The sequence below is a fragment of the Thalassophryne amazonica genome, chromosome 2 (assembly GCF_902500255.1).
Source record: "Thalassophryne amazonica chromosome 2, fThaAma1.1, whole genome shotgun sequence".
Taxonomy (NCBI): Eukaryota; Metazoa; Chordata; class Actinopteri; order Batrachoidiformes; family Batrachoididae; genus Thalassophryne; species Thalassophryne amazonica.
Window position 1 is genome coordinate 55,288,070 of NC_047104.1, and position 17,242 is coordinate 55,305,311.

Consider the following 17,242-nt stretch of genomic DNA (forward strand, 5'->3'; position numbering starts at 1 on the left):
GTTAGGGTTACCCAGGGCATCATGAAAATGTGATGAGGGTACCCAACTCCTCATATATTGACAGTTTGTCAAGACACTGGTTATGCGTCAACATGTGATGAGCTGGATGTGAGAATGTGTTGAAACAGTGTATTGTAATACTATTACAAATAACCCAGTAATGCCATGCGGTGACTATAGTGCAGCAGATAACTGAAACAATCATGCAGATGGTGATAAAAGCAGCAAATTTGGCAGAAATACTCCTTAGACATGCCTCTTTTGAAAAAACTGATTGGCCACTTGACTTTTCAATCGGCGGCCAGGTAGGGGTCAATTGAAGAATTACACAGAGGTCAAAATTAAAAGATGCTCCAATCATATTGAAAAATATTCCACATTAATTGCCTGATCATACAGATTCCAAAAAGGTATAGTTTGGACTATCTGTGACTGAATTCTATGGAGTTACAGGATTAAAAACAGCAAGAATGGTGACAAAGGTCAGTTTCATTTTGTACAGGGGTCAAAAGTTAAAGTTGCTCCAATTTTGGTAAAAAAGTGATGCAAATTATTGGTTGCGCTAATATGATTAATAAATGGAATAGTTTTGACAGTGCTGAATACTTTTTACCAAAATTGGAGCAGCTTTAACTTTTGACCCCTGTACAAACCGACACTGACCTTTGTCACCATTCTTGCTGTTTTTATCCCATAACTCCATAGAATTCAGTTACAGACCGTCCAAACCATACCTTTTTGGAATCTTTATGATCAGGCAAATAATGTGGCATAGGTTTCAATATGATTGGAGCATCTTTTAATTTTGACTCCAGTGTAATTCTTCAATTGACCCCTACCTGAACGCCAACTGAAAATTCAAGTGGCCAATTGGTTTTTCCAAAAGACGATTATCTGAGGACTATCTCTGCTGAATTTGATGCTTTTATCACCATTTGCAGGATTCCGCTCTAAATATTATTTTATCTAATGCACTACTATCCATATCTGTATTGTTAGTTACTGTAGGTATGACAAGATTTTGTGGGATATCGTCTATAATTCAAAATGGCAAGTTTCCATAAAAAGATGAACAAACTTCATAAAGTAGTAGTACTGCAAACTGTAAGACGTGATGAATCACAATGGCACTTTTGCCTTCTGCTGTAGTGTCAGAGCATCGCTGTGCAGACATGTCATTAACTGCAGCCACATTGTTTTCAACATATTCTTGTGAAAAAGTTGCGATAAAATATATGAAAAAGTAATGCACAAAACAAACATATATTTGTATGTATCGTTCAGCCAAATTCATACATATCTCACACATTTTTTTTTTTTTGTCAGGAGATGGTGATTACTGTATGTCACTGGCAACAAGCTGACAGAAAAAAAATGTGGTAAGTTGTCCTTTACTTGTTATTATTATTACTAAAATCCTAAACCTAATCCTCACCCTAACCTTAAGCAAAAGGAAAATGTGCATTTCTGAATGTTAAATGTAGGAATGTCCATAAAATATGTTTATCTGTTGGGAATATTATAGAGCACAGAGTACATAACCTGCTTTGAGATGATAATGATGCTGTAGAAATAAAATTGGGCACTGGGGGGCAGCGCTTCACGTCAGTATCAAACAAAGCAGTGAAAGAAACCCTTTACAGAACTATTTTATCATAGCATAACATAGTATATATAGCATGTTATCTGTCCCAGGGGATTATTATATTACAAAAGAAGGCATCTTACGATTTTGTATCACCAGTTATACAGCTTCATGATGAAGTGGTATAGAGGAGGGTTTTCTTAAAAAGAAGACCTGAACGTTTAGCTACAAATTACCAGAAGGTACATCTGTCATGCAAACCTAGATTTGATCTGTTTTGGTGAAAGAAAATCCTTCTCTGCTCCACTTCACTATGAAGCTAAGCGTGATGATACAAAATGCAAAGTTTGCACTATGCACAATTTCTCCAATCACAGCCACATAAGCCTATAACTTCTTCTGGGTTGTCTTGGTGGCTTTCCTCACTCTTCTCCTTGTGGCACAGTCACTCAATTTTTGAGAATTGTCTACTCCATGCAGATTTACCATAGAGTGCCATACTGTTTGTACTTCTTTCTAATTGATGTAAATAAAGTGCAAGACATATTCAGTGGCAGTTTTACCATCAGAGAGCCTTGTCCACAACTACCACAAAAGACTCCAAGCTGGCATTGATGTTAAAGGGGGCAACACACGGTATTAAGAACAGGGGTATGTAAACTTTTGATCAGAGTCATTTGGGTAGTTTCTGTTGTCATTATGATTTAAAAAGAGCAAACACAGTTGTTTGACAATAAATGGCTTCACACAACCACTAACTATGAGTGAAAAAAAAGTTTTGTGTTATCATTCATATTCTCTGAAAAATGGCCAAAAACCTAAAATTCTGCCAGGGTATGTAAACTTTTGAGCTAAACTGGTATATATATAAATTCTTAATATTATCCTTTCTTCTAACCTTATCATGTACATAGAGATTTTCAGTTGCACTGTCCTGTAGGATTTTATCTTCATACATGTCAACCTATACGGATTTTTCCGAGTTTCAGAGTCATACGGACGTACAAATAAAGTCTTACAGATATTCAGGGTTTTCTGTTGTAAATTTATTTTTTTTACTGTTGCTTTTCTTAACTCCGCGGACTTTCAGCCAGCCGTCCACCATCTTTGTACTCCTCATAGAAGCTGTGTGATGACGTGCGCAATGTGAGCGTCCAGTCGGAATTGGTTCACCGTCACATGGTTTTCCAATATCCAATCGTAGGGCAGAGCAGTCTGAGATGGTCGGGCCAAAGATTGTTAGGAGCAGTGATCTGTTACTCTGTGAGTTCTTGTTTCTGTAAAAATAGAACAGCTGTGTGACACTATATTGAGTTTGTATAAAATACTTACAATGTACTTGTAGACATTGATTTTACTGAGAGCAAGAGGATTTAACTGTGGAGGACTTTCACCATAAAAGAGCCCATGGAGATCCCTGGTGGTAGTTATTAATATGTGCAAAGAAAAAAACGAGCACTCACAGGGACCAGGAGTGGAGGTGCAGGGCTCAAAAACTAAGTCAATATAAAAATATAGCCAGCAACACTCAAGTGTCCTTCTTAATAAAAGTTTTAATGACTCACGGCAAGACGACAGGATCAGGAGCACAGACGCGTTTCGACTAGGTCTTCATCAGTGTGTAAGGCCGTTCAGGAAATGACGTCTTTTATGGTAACACCAATCAAAAACAGGTGTAAAACTCCACAAAACATGCAAATGCAGACATTACTGATAACAAACCAAAACGTACAAAAGCGGATAATAATAATAAGAAAAAAAGAAGAAGAAAAGGAAAAAGAAAAAGAAAAATCCCACTGTAGAGAAAATACACTAAAAACATTTACACTGCAAAAAAAAAAAAAAAAAAAAAAAAACACACAAAGGTACCACAATGAGGCCTAGCAATATATAACAGTCTACATCAATCAGTCTACCACATGTAGGCACCAATAAACAATGACTCAAACTGAAACTACAGTCATTAGGGCTACGCACTTGCAAAAAACAGTGTATAAAAAGACATACATGAAACATATCAATAACAATGAAGATCATAAATAGAAACAATACAAGTATAACACATCAAGCCTTCACAAAATCAAATAGGCATAGTAAAGGATAAAAAACACACCTCAAAAAAATATAAATACAAGGCCCCCCAAAAAATAGGCACAAATAGAAAACTTATGACACATACAAATTCAAAGAAAACAGCCCAACACTAATTCCTCATTCATTCCCCTCGGAAATTCCGTTTGGAGTGTATGTATCCAAAATGCTTCCCGCTGCAATAGAAGCTTCTCCCTGTTACCTCCACATCTAGGGGGTTCAACCATTTCTATACCTTGAAATCTGAGAAGTCTGAAATCTGAAATTTTTCTTTTTCTTTTTCTTCTTCTTTTTTTTCCTTATTATTATTATCCGCTTTTGTACGTTTTGGTTTGTTATCAGTAATGTCTGCATTTGCATGTTTTGTGGAGTTTTACACCTGTTTTTGATTGGTGTTACCATAAAAGACGTCATTTCCTGAACGGCCTTACACACTGATGAAGACCTAGTCGAAACGCGTCTGTGCTCCTGATCCTGTCGTCTTGCCGTGAGTCATTAAAACTTTTATTAAGAAGGACACTTAAGAGTTATTAATATGTGGACAAAACCCCAGTTAGGTGATACCGCTATGCGGTTGTGTGTACTGTAATAAAATTGATTTTGGTGCGATTTAGGAGGTTATAAGGATTTTGTGTTGATTTTATGGATTTTATCACTTGGTTATACAGGTGGACCCTCAAAGGGGCTGACATGTATGTATCTTGCAATTGCAAATAATCACAATTGGTCGGTGGAGTGTCCTTGCCTCAAGTGGAGGAGTTTAAGTATCTTGGGGTCTTGTTCACGAGTGAGGGACTGATGGAGCGTGAGATCTATAGACGGATCGGTGCAGCATCTGCAATGATGCAGTCACTGTATCGGACCGTCGTGGTGAAGAGAGAGCTGAGTAGGGGGGCAAAGCTCTCCATTTACCGATCGATCTATGTTCCGATCCTCACCTATGGTCATGAAATTTGGCTCATGACCGAAAGAGCGAGATCGTGAGTACAAGCGGCCGAGATGAGTTTCCTCCGCAGGGTGGCTGGGCGCTCCCTTAGAGATAGGGTGAGGAGCTCGGTCACTCGGGAGGAGCTCGGAGTCGAGCCGCTGCTCCTCCATGTTGAAAGGAGTCAGTTGAGGTGGCTCGGGCATCTTTTCCGGATGCCCCCTGGACGCCTCGCTGGAGAGGTGTTCCGGGCACGTCCCACTGGGAGGAGGCCCCGGGGAAGACCCAGGACACGCTGGAGGGACTACATCTCTCGGCTGGCTTGGGAATGCCTTGGGGTTCCCCTGGAGGAGCTGGGGGAGGTGTGTGTGGATTGGGAGGTCTGGGCGGCTTTGCTTGAGCTGCTGCCCCCGCGACCCGACTCTGGATAAAGCGGAAGAAAATGGATGGATGGATGATAGTGTGTGTCTGTGGACAAGACAACCTAAAAACAGCTGGACTGGGTTTCCTTAAATCTGGTGTGAATATTACTTGGAAAGATATTTAGAGGTGATTAGACTTTTGAGCAGTTTTTCAAATGTCAAAGAAACCCCCCCCCCCCTTTTTTGTTTTGTATATCTCGACAACTAAGAAACATAGATGGATGACCTCAATCATATTTTTTCTGAATTGACTGATTGATATGTATGGCTTCAAAATGAAACTGTAAAGAATTCATATGAAAAAGTCGCACATACCTAGTGAAAAAAAATCATACACACATATGTCTGTTTACTTGTACGTTTATATCGTTTTGTGCAGAGCACTCAGGGTGTGCATCCGCCATCTGATGCCTTTCACTATTAGGAAAGTATTATCTGCCTGAGAATCTGTAGACAGACTGTTATATTCCTGGAAATTGGAATTAGTTACACTGCGATAATAGTGATTAACTTAGCGTTGCATTCACACCTCTTATTATAATAATTACTATGAAATAGCAGTTATTACAATTGCAGTTGCAACAGGGGTGTAGCAAGTACAAGCTCCTTTCCACTTGAAGAGACACATGCAGAAAAAAGGGGGGGAAAAAGTGGTCACCTGTCCTCATTACGAGTTGAAGGACAGGCCCTTTGATGCTCATTAGCGAGCGGTCCTGTGTCAGCAGAGCAGACTATTGGTGAGATGCACCTATAAGATACTGTTATGTCAGACTACCGATGTATTTCATGACAGTGGTGACACACGGCCGCTCCTCCTTTTGTCAGGGGCCCCTAATGAGGTCATCACTGTCCCCGAGACAGGGGTCAACCTTACATTAGACCCTTGTCCCTCCCCACGCTGTAATGTCAACAACTTCTCCCATCACCTGCCCGGCGGTGTCCCCGTGCCGCTCTCCCTCATTGGTTGCTCACACCCCAAGCTGTCATGCAAGTGGGCAGTGTGTGTGGAAATCAAGGTGGGCTGATGTCTTTTAATGAGACAGACGCAGAGCCCCGCTAATGTCCCCGCCTTCGTTAGGCAGGACCCAGCTGCAGCCTGTCAGCTTCCTTGTTAGGCTCAGCCCTGGTGGGACGGCCAGGCAGGGCAGCGCGGCTGTCGCTCTGTCCGTCTGTCAGTTGGTCAGCTTCTCGCCTTCCCCTCTTCCCTTGGTGGACCTTCGTCTCCAGGGTGGAAAGGAGCGCTCTGTCTGCCTGATGGCGTGGCGCTGCAAGTCTCCGCCGCCTTCCTGAATGCTGGAAGGCGGTTGGCTAATGATCCTCCAACAGGGCTTTGTGGCGCTCTACAGCATTTTGTTTCCTGATTAGAATGCAGTGGCGGCCTTTGTCAACAGTGATGTCAGCCGCTGTAAGGACAAAGCATTGTTACCAGGAGCATAATTAAATCTGTTTCCTGTGAATCTGCCACCTGTGTTGACCAGGCAGAATGTTTTATTTTCCCACCTCCCTCCTTACGTTTTGTTTTCATTCTCTCTGTATTTGCTGCTAATGTTCTGAGACACCATCAGGAGGATGATTTTTTTTTTTTTTTTTTAATTTGTGGCAAAACAAATTAGAAAATAAATTTACAAGCTATCACTTGTGCTCTTGTCCCTTTTCCCACAGCCAATAATAATGATACTCCTCCTGACTACCATCATTTATACATAATATCTTATAATTACACTCAAACATACATGGTAAATGGACTGCATTTATATAGCGCTTTTCCATCTGCATCAGAAGATCAAAGTGCTTTACAGGGTGCTCACTACACACCGGGAGCAACTAGGGGATTAAGGACCTTGCTAAAGGGCTCTTAGCAATTTTCCGGTCTGAATGGGCTTTGAACCAAGGATCCTCTGGTCTGAAGTCCAACACTTAACCACTAGACCATCACCTCTCCATTACCTATATATTATTGCATACAGGCTCATGTGCACTTGATTTTCTCAGATCACAGACCTGCACCGAGCTAAACACAGTCATGAACACGAAGATAAAGACTGGAGAAAGGCTGTATAAAGGTTGTTGTAGACTAGATGCGAGTCGTACGGTGCTAATTTGGGGACAAGTGCAAAGATGTCACATTTTAGGATATAGCTAAAAAAAAAATCTAAATTTTACAGCCAAGTCTGGAAAAATAATGATGCCATCCATTTGAGAACTATGAAACAAGATCATGTAATGTTCTGGAAATGTTTTAAAGCCTAACAAAAACTTGTTTTTTGAGAATATAACAGTGTAATTTTGTCAAAATGTAAGATTTGAGGCAGAATTACAGTAAGTCCCTTCGGCTGCTCCCTTGTTTGCACTCGGGGTCGCCACAGCAAATCCAAAGTGGATCTGCATGTCGAATTGGCACAAGTTTTACGCAACTCCACATTACATGAAGAAATGTGGCAGGGGTGGGATTTGAACCCGGAACCTTCTGAACTGAACCCAAGCACGGTAACCACTTGGCACCAGAATTACAAATATGACAAAAAGCAACCACTGGCTCTCTCTCTGTTGTTTTCTTTTTCTCATCATTTTTTTTCTGTCCATAATTTTTTTAACATATATTAATAATTGCACATGTTTAAGGAACATAATTATTATATTATTATTATCATTATTATTATTACTGTTGATGATGATGATGATGATGATGTTGTTCTTGTGTCAATGTGTTTTTTTGTTTAGTTTTTCCTTCATCTGTATTTCAGTAATAGACCACGGCACAAAATTAACAAATGTTCCTTACAAAATTAAAAATAAATGAATAAATAAAAAAAATCACAAACATTCACCAATTTGTAAATGCTTATAAAGTGGATTTTTAAAGACACTAACAAAGCCATTCAGATTAATTCAAAAACACCTTGTTTCTTTGTAGATTTACTGTTTGATGCATGTTTGCACAAAAACAACAAAGAGCCCAGTCAGTAATAGTGGATTTTGGTGGGTAACAGGTAGTCAGTCACATAACAAGATATATAGTTTATTTACTTTAAAGCTTATTACTCTTTATTGTAAATTATATGATCTTTTGAAACTTCATTATTTGTGCAGCCTCTTTGCATTATGAATATTTTTCATATGCATAATATAAAATGTATGCAAATATGAATAGTACTTATATTTGCCTAAAGCACACTTATGCACTGAATTTCCAAATCATCCCTACTATATGCCTCACTGATTTTTTTCTTAATCTTTTGTAACCCTGCTATAAAAGGCTACCATAGTCTGTCTCATCAAATACACAGTGACATGTGAGCCAGAACTAACCAGACCATTAAAAACAACAGCAGTCCCTGGGATATGGACTGGTCAGAAATTAATTGGCCCCTTGGCTGTTTGAAAGCACGGAGAAAACAACTCCATGGAGTGTATCAGGATTTCCCACATAAAATATGTCAATTTTCCTCGCTCAAGCCAGTTGAGCAATAATGACCCCGCGGTGCTGTGGAGTGGTGTGACAACACAAATGACACTACACTGTGTGCTAATGACATGGGATGTAGTCGCTGGGTAAACATGGCAATTAAACAACAGTCTCAGGCTGAGCAGGGTGCACACAGAACCTTCACAGACCCCATTGTGTCTTTGTCTTAGCACTCTCGCTCTGTTTCGGTCCCTTTCTCTCCGCACGACATTTGCATGCTGGAGGCATAATTGGCTGGTCTCGTTGTGGCGATGGCAGTATTCCTAGAACGGGGACATCTCAATGCACCTCACACGTCCTCACTGTCACGAGGCTCACTGCTGAAAGCCTTCCTGACACAAACACAGCAACACAGAATGCTCCCGCAATGGCAGCCATGTCTGCTCCCACTCAAACTACACCCTGTGACAAGAAGGAGCTGAACTAAGCACATTTCTCTTCACCTCTTGCAGTTTCCGAAGTTCAGGATTACCGTCAGCGCGCCGGAGCTCTGTTGAAGTTTTTTCTGCTCCCCGAGAAGCATGTGTGAGAGAATTTGGAAGGTGACAGCTTAGCAGTTTGCTGAAGGAAAGTCATGTTGAGTTTGGAAATGACGACACATTTCAACACGCAGTAACTTAGAACACATTTTGTATGCGTGATGGACTGAACTCAAATCTCTTGTCAATTGGAACACAGCAGTGTTTTACATGTTGGTTTAAAGCAGAGAAGGCAAGTGGCAAAAATGCGGCCAGTTCAATGCTTCTGCAGCATGTGTATTTCTTAAAGGACAATAGGAGACATTTTAATGTCTTAGAATACACTACATTACAAACTAGGGATGTGGACAAGACCACCTATTGAGTCCACATCAAGACCAAGACCTGAAAGTGTGAGATGAGATCAAGACTTTGGGATTCTGAAGTGGTCGAGACAAGAGTCAAAACCAGAGTCAAAATCTGTTTTCAAGACCTTGTACTCTATTAGACTTAACATTACCCCTGTTAGTATTGAAAGCTTAAATTTCTGGAAGGGAAATGGGCTCTGCAGCACAGTTGTGGGTAACATAGATACTGTATGAGGTCAAAAAAATAATTTAAAAAAAGATATCAAAACAGAATGTTATAAAGATCTGTGAGAAAGATATTGAGCTCTTCTGATGGCTCACTTCAGAATATCTTAATAATGGTAATATAAAAATAAATGTTGTGATCATTTCTAATTAATGCATATACTTATTTTAGTACAAGAACGAGTCAAGATTGAGCACAACTCCTTTCAGTTCCAAGACAAGACTGAGTACGTGAGAAAGTGGGTCCCACAATATTGCTAACAACCATTGTCAAGGACATGAAACACAGGCTCCAGCTCTCCCCAGCTCACCCTTCAGAAAAATAAGTGGGTTTAGAAAATGGATGAATGGATGTTCCTGAAACACAATGTAAAAACGTTTTTTTTTTTTTCTCAATTTTACTGGGGACCATTGAAGTCAACTGATTCCAGCACATCAGTGAAAATAACTTACTGATCTTTCTAAAATTAATAACCGAGCATCATGAATCTATCACTTCCTTTTCAGTGTCCAGGGGGTGTGAGCAATAGATGAACACCAAAGTGCCTCTGGATACATTTCATACAACAGTGACAAAAAAACAAAAACTTGAATACAGTTGTAACCTTGTTATCTCCCATTAAATCACTTTAGATAAGACAAAAAGTTGCTACTAGTCAGTAGTATAACTTCATTAATAAAAGGGCAACATGAATCACAGCCTGCTGCTTTGTTTGCACCGCAGTTGTTTTTAAATTCAGCATGAGAACTACTCATAATTTAACTTTTGTAAGCACAGCTATGCTATGCTATGCTATGTAGCTAGCTACAACATCCACATAGCCTGGAGTTCAACATATATGCAGCTATTTGATATGAAAGCATTTAGCAGCCAACTCTTATGGTTTGTGTAGAAAGTGAACTTTATCTTGTTGTCTGAATTGATTTGATTCTAAATGAGCATCAAAAACACTGTCCCCACACAGACGCAACAGCAGATATAAAACTTCATTCCATATCAGCAGCCACTGTCCTGGGTAACTGCTTCAACTCCACTACAAGCCCACCTCGAGTCACACATAATTTCTGGTTGTATGAATCTGATTCAGTGGGAAAGAGGCTAGACAAATCTGCAAGACCAGGTAAAGGTTCTGGCCTGGGACAAGACTTCATATTCAACCATCATAGTGAACAATGTGTCTAATCACCCCCCCCCACACACACAGTAAAGTTCCATAGCTTTAAAATATTGCACAAATACAAGTGCGATATGAAAAGTTGCCAGCAAACTTTTATTTCTTCTAGTTCTACTTCTACTAGTAATTCTACTTCTAACTCTAACTCTATGTCTAACATATTTGCCACATAGAAGGGGGGGGGGGGGGGGGTCACGATGATAAGACAAGCCAGTTCATATACAGTACTATGCAAAGGTTTTAGGGGTATTCAATGTTCTCAAAACATTTTATAAATAATTGCAAGCTTTTATAAAGGTATTTTTAAGAAGAAATATAAATGCCTTAAATATGTACTTATTTTCGCATAAAAATAAATAACATTAAAAAAGTGATTGAAAAGTTATATATATATATATATATATATATATATATATATATATATATATATATATATATATATATATATATATATATATAACTAGAGGTGGGCGGATCGATCCTAATATCGATAATATCGATACCAACGCTGGTATTGATATTGAACGATCCTCGTGTAAAAAGATCGATACTCAAGCTTTTTTACTCTCCCGCACACACTGACTGCTGCGCACGCAGATTCATCAAAGTCTACTCTCTGTCTAAGAGCGGCGCTGCACTGTGTCACACAACATGGAGCAGCGCACCCTTGTATTGTGGTTTGTCAGCCCTCTACCTCAGGAGATTTTGTTTTAAGTTGTGTTGAGTGATATTTTTTTAAACAAAAATGTTGATTGTGATAATAAAGTATTTTGTTGTCATGTACAATGTTTGGCGAAATTCTATCCTAGGTCTTTTGGATCCTTTGGATCTATGAAGCTTAAATATGAAAAGGTATTGGTATCAATATCGGCGATACTGGGCCTGTATTTACTTGGTATTGGATCAATACCAAAATTCCCGGTATCACCCACCTCTAGCCTGAACTAATCTCCTGGTACCAAATATTCCATATTTTACTTCCTTAGATGGTTGCCTCAATTGCACAATGTGATTTGAAAACACTACTTTTCTGCATGACTTTTTGCGTAGCCGGATTACTTCTTCTCATAATGCTTCAAGTACCAACAAATTGATTTAAAAAATAAAAAAATACAAAAATGAACTGACCCCATCCATTTAAAAATCAGGAGAAAAAATAAGTGTATGTAAGTTCACCACTCCAGTACTGTGTGTCCAAATTCTCGTTACTGTCTTCAAACATCAGAATGGATACAAAGGTCCTTTAAATCTCATGCAGTCACACATATGAGTTGAATCCATGAATAGACACAGAGTACGCATGGCTGCACACAGGTGACACTGCAATGTGTCACGGTGGCCACCTCTGGCTCTGCACATTGATAGAGTACCTCTGCCAGAACCTTATTTCTTTCACCCGTGAAGCAATTAGCAATGCTGAGCAGTTTTGCAATTAACAGCCTCATAACTGTCACATGCCCCAATTTCAAATCAGCGGGAGTCATATCAGTTTTTGAGGAAAGTTTAATTATAAAGTAAAGCATTTGCATTGTGGTGATTACCATTTTAATATTACATTATTATTATTATTAGTAGTAGTAGTAGTAGTATAATACAGTACAGTTGTTTTTTTGGTGGGGATTTGTAGAGGTCTCATGTCCATGTGGTGAAATTACAGAAAATCTGATAGCAAAGTGCCTGAGCTCAGCTTTACCTGTGGGTGGCAATGAAGAAATGAGGTGACTGATGGTGCCAGAGGACGAGCTGTCCCTTCATCCTTGACATTTTCTATCAAATTGCAGCGTACTCTTGTGAACAAACAGTCTGTCTAAAACTCTAAATGGGTACAGTTGAAATGGATGCAAGAGCCCAGTCAAGGCTTAAATCATCTCTGTGTTTAGCTCAAAAGAGATGCGTCAGAGCCAGAAAACAGAAGAGCTGGGTTGATGGAATCTGGCGCAAACACATTCCCACCTTTCCAATCTTATTTTCGTCTCTCGCCTTCTGCCTGGTTCCATTGCAGGGGCTTAGTGTACTTTTTGTGTCCCAGTACGTACAAAGTCTATCAGAATGCATTTGTTTCAGGGAACCTCCATTCACTTTCAAAGGGTTAAACAGACCATTCACTGGCCTGTCAACATTTCCCGGCCCGCCTCGCGGAAAAGTCTGCTCGAGTTTTGTTCCCGATCAACACTTGTCTCCTCAGCCCGTTGTTGCCTGCGTCGTGTAATATCCATGACAATCGTGTCGGGCTTTTCAGGGGGCTCTGTAGCACCCATTCTGCGGGGCCACTTTCAGGCCATAAAGAGCTTTATTTGTGCGGATTTGAAAGAGTCATGTGAAGTGGCCTCAGGCTGGAATCCTCTTCAGCGGGTCACCAGCCGTCTCAATGAGCTTCACACTCACAGGCGGACATCAGTACTGCCCTCACGTTCTTATGAAGCAACATCAACACCACTGCTGCAAGAGTTTTGAAAGTCCTCTGAAAGGTGCACTCTAGGCACCGGGGTGGGCGGGTGAAGGAGATGCAGGGGCCAGATGAGCTCAGGGTGGGAGATAACAGCACAGTAGGAGAGGTGAAAAGAGAGAAAGTGAAAGGAAGGAAAGTTTTGTGGCTTTAATTAAAGCCGTGTGCGTAGTATTTTCGGTGCTTGACTCAGTTCAGTGTTGAACATCAGTGACAACAGCAGCCCTCGTGACCTCAGATCTGGCCCTCTGGACCACTGAAGTGGCGGACTGGTGCAAACTGCACAAAACGACCAACCACGGTGAATGTTGGGGCGTGGGAAGTGACGGAGGTCCGATGGCAGATCCATTTCCATGGGCCATATGGAAATTCTGTTGTTTTCGGTGTGGACACGGTAGATAGCAGTGACCTTAACCGCCGTGTGTGTGTGTGTGCATGCGTGCATTTGTGTGCTGAATGGTAGACAGAGTGGAGAGGGGTGTCACCCTGACCCCCAACATATGGGTATCCATTCAGCAGGAGGGTTTTCACAAACACAGCCATGCTGCTGGGCAGGCCCTTGGGACTTTGATTTGTTAATGAATTGCTCTATTGACTTGCATTTTCGCTTGTTTCATTTGACGACACCAACAACACTCCCTCCGCACTTTTTTTTTCTCCTTTTAATACGCCTTCTTTTCATTCCACCCAGATATGCACAGAAAGGAAGACGTGGGCAGAAAAGAAGGCTGGGTGGGGTGGCAGGGGGGCAACATTACAGAAAGCTATTGTGTGTTTGACTTAAATCTTCAGGCTTGTCATCTGTCTTCCATCCCCAACCCCCCCAACCCCCACCCAACCCCGAGGCATCCATTATTTAGCCTAGCTAATTTGTATTGTGGCAATTTAAGACAACTCTCCAGTGCTCAGTGATGCAAGAGAACAAATCTAATACCCGCAAACCCGCCTCCGTCACGTTACCCCCCAATCACAGCCAGGCCATGGCCCAGGACCAGCCTCCTCTAAATCTATTTCCCAGTCCCTCCCCAGCCCTCATTACCATGTGGAGACAATAATGGTTTTGTCAGGACGATACCTGCTTTACAAGTGGCAGATTATTGTGTCCCGTCAGTGTTAACACAACAAGTACAAGCCCCTCTGTCTGTGGCCATTCCACCGGCTGTCAGAACTCATCCATAATAGCAGTGTCACGGCATAACACATGGCACACAAAGACGAGTGAGCCTTCAGCTATGTGCACAAAGATGTACAGGCGTTATAAGCCATGCACAGCATATGGCTACAGCTGTACGGCCCTCGGTTCTTCCCTAACTCACTGCGGAGCCAAAAACTCCCTGCCCTTTGTCCGGGAACTGTGTTGCCCCCGGGTGTGCGGCCACACAGTGCCATGGTTGTGCACCAATTACACCCTTTTTTACCAGGAGTGCCATCTGTACACCAAATGGGTCATTCTGTCAAAGCGTTCTGGTCCAGTAAGTGTGAATTTTACAGACTTGGAGTGTATTAAAGACAGCAGGGGCCTTGCATGTGTGTTTGCATGTCACTGCACATTCCACATACCAACAAATTCATAGACAGAAGGACAAATTTAACTGAAGGACAGACACCCCCCCCCCCCCCCCCCAAAAAAAGGTGTAAAAAGTGGATGAATGCTGTGAAAAAGGAAAGTTGATGGAACTAATTTTTTTTTTTTTTGAGAAATTAGTGGTATTAGCTAACAACAGTGAACAATGGATGTTGTGCCGCAATGCACCATGGGAGTTTGAGGTTTTGGGGGATTTAAATGTTGTTATTGTGGTTCAGGTTAGCTTGACATTGTTGTCAGTGTTACTGATTTATTGTGTTTTTGTAGTTCAATTGGTTAAGTCAGCTTAGTTAAGTGTCATATTGCTGTTACCATGAGTGAGTTAAGTGTCATGTTACCATTACGAGTGAAAAATGAAGTGTGTTTGATGTCTTCTGCCACACTCTCTGTGGGTGTTTGCGGCAGAATGCAAAAAAGACAAGAAGCTCTGCCTGTGTGCGTATAACTTCGATCAGGGACAAACTGGGCTGACATTTGCTGTTTGGTATGCTTATGTATTTTGTATCAGTGATGAATGCTGCTAAAATGAACGCTGAAATATTTTGAACATTGATAATTGCATTCTGGACTCACACGTCATTTTAGCAGGGGGCGGTAAATCATCTATATATTAAAAGCGTGCATGATTTTATTTAGTAATTTCAATGTAAGTACATAATATAATTTTAAATCTGTAAAAAAAATATATGGATGACACAAGAAAGTGAAAACACTTATTTCCATTGAGGTCCATTTAAAAATCAAATGGCAAAATAGACATAAAGATAAAATAATAATAAAAAATCATAACAGTGATAACTATAATAGTATGTAGTATTAGTATATAAGTATAAATAGTATAAATACATTAAGACAGTAAATTAACATTAAAGAATTATGAAATTAACAGGAAATAAAAGTGTGAAGTTCTTCATCTAAAAACTGTTGAGGTCTAAGGTTCTAAAAAAAATTCTGGACTCACACACCTTTCCAACTTATTATACAATGTAGAAACTTTGCATAATTTATTACCACCCTTGAAAAATGTCAGCTACCTATCACTACCCATGCTAGAGCCCGTGGATCCCCATGGGCAACACGCTAGTACGCACGCACACACACACACACACACATATATATATATATATATATACACAAATACACCTATGGTTACTATGACATATGACACTAATATGAAGTCATATATCAGTTTTCAGTTACTCACATGACCTTTAACCTTGAGTGATCTTCAAAAATCAGACTCATTTACAAATTTTAAGGTCCTGCTGCTGGCCTATAAAATTGTTCACAGACTGGCACCATCCTATTTGGCTGATCTACTTAAACCCTACGTACCGGCCCGGGCTTTGCGTTCACAGGACACAGGCTTACTTTGTGTCCCTAGAGTGAATAAAAAGTCTGCGGGAAACAGAGCCTTCTCTTATCGTGCCCTGGTCCTGTGGAATGCTCTCCCCATGTTAGTGAGGCAGTTGGACTCTGTTCAGACTTTTAAGTTGCGATTGAAGATGCATTTGTTTTCTATTTTACATGATTAACATATTGTTTTACTAAGAGTGTGTTGTTTCTATTTTGGACCTGATCAAATGTCAAGGCCACATAGAATTGTGTATTATAGTATGACTGAATCACAAAGAAATAATTAGCTTGAATCACTGTTAAAAACTGAAGATGCGGCTGTTCCACTTTGAGTGGCCACTCTGCTTGGGGGCAGCTTGTACGACTGGCAGTTTTTTTTTTCTTTTTGTACATATATGTCTGTGTTGATTTTCATATGCAGCATGCAGGCATAAACTGATATTAAAAATGAAATACTACGTTCACATTCCTACACTGTGGATCACACCACCTACAGCAGCTACAGCAAACAAAAGCAAATAAAGGAGAGGAAAACTGTGCCATATCTAATCTTGTTGAACTTCCAGTGACATCTGGAGACATGAGCAATTTAAAGGGAGGTTTTCATTGCTCAACAAATACAATGGAGAGTGTGTGTTTTACTGCGGCAAAAAGCTTTTATCACATCTCTCTGTAGATCTCTCAGAGGCTCTGTTGACAGGACTTCTTGCAATACTTGTTTTTTATCCTGTCCTTGAATGACACAAGAGGACGTGCAGCATACGCTGACAGGCGTTTCTCACTGCTCGGAGATATTATAACACGGTATGTATATCGATATATTTCCTTGCACTGGAAGAGTTTGTGACGCATTGTCATCATCTCGATGAACTAATCTGAAAAAGTTGTCATACAGACAAATATGAACTTCTCTTATGTTCAAAAAGGCTGGAATAGATTTTGATCAGCACTTCAATGCACTTCATAGAAAAAAAAAACTCTAAATATTGTAAAATGCAGGAGGTGTAATTAACTTCTGAGTACGTGCAGAAGTGACGGTTGGTCTAAGCTTCTTGAAAATGACAAAATCATATGTACAGACAGAGTATAAACACCACACAGCACAATACCATATCACAATATGCTCCAAAGTGTTTTGGT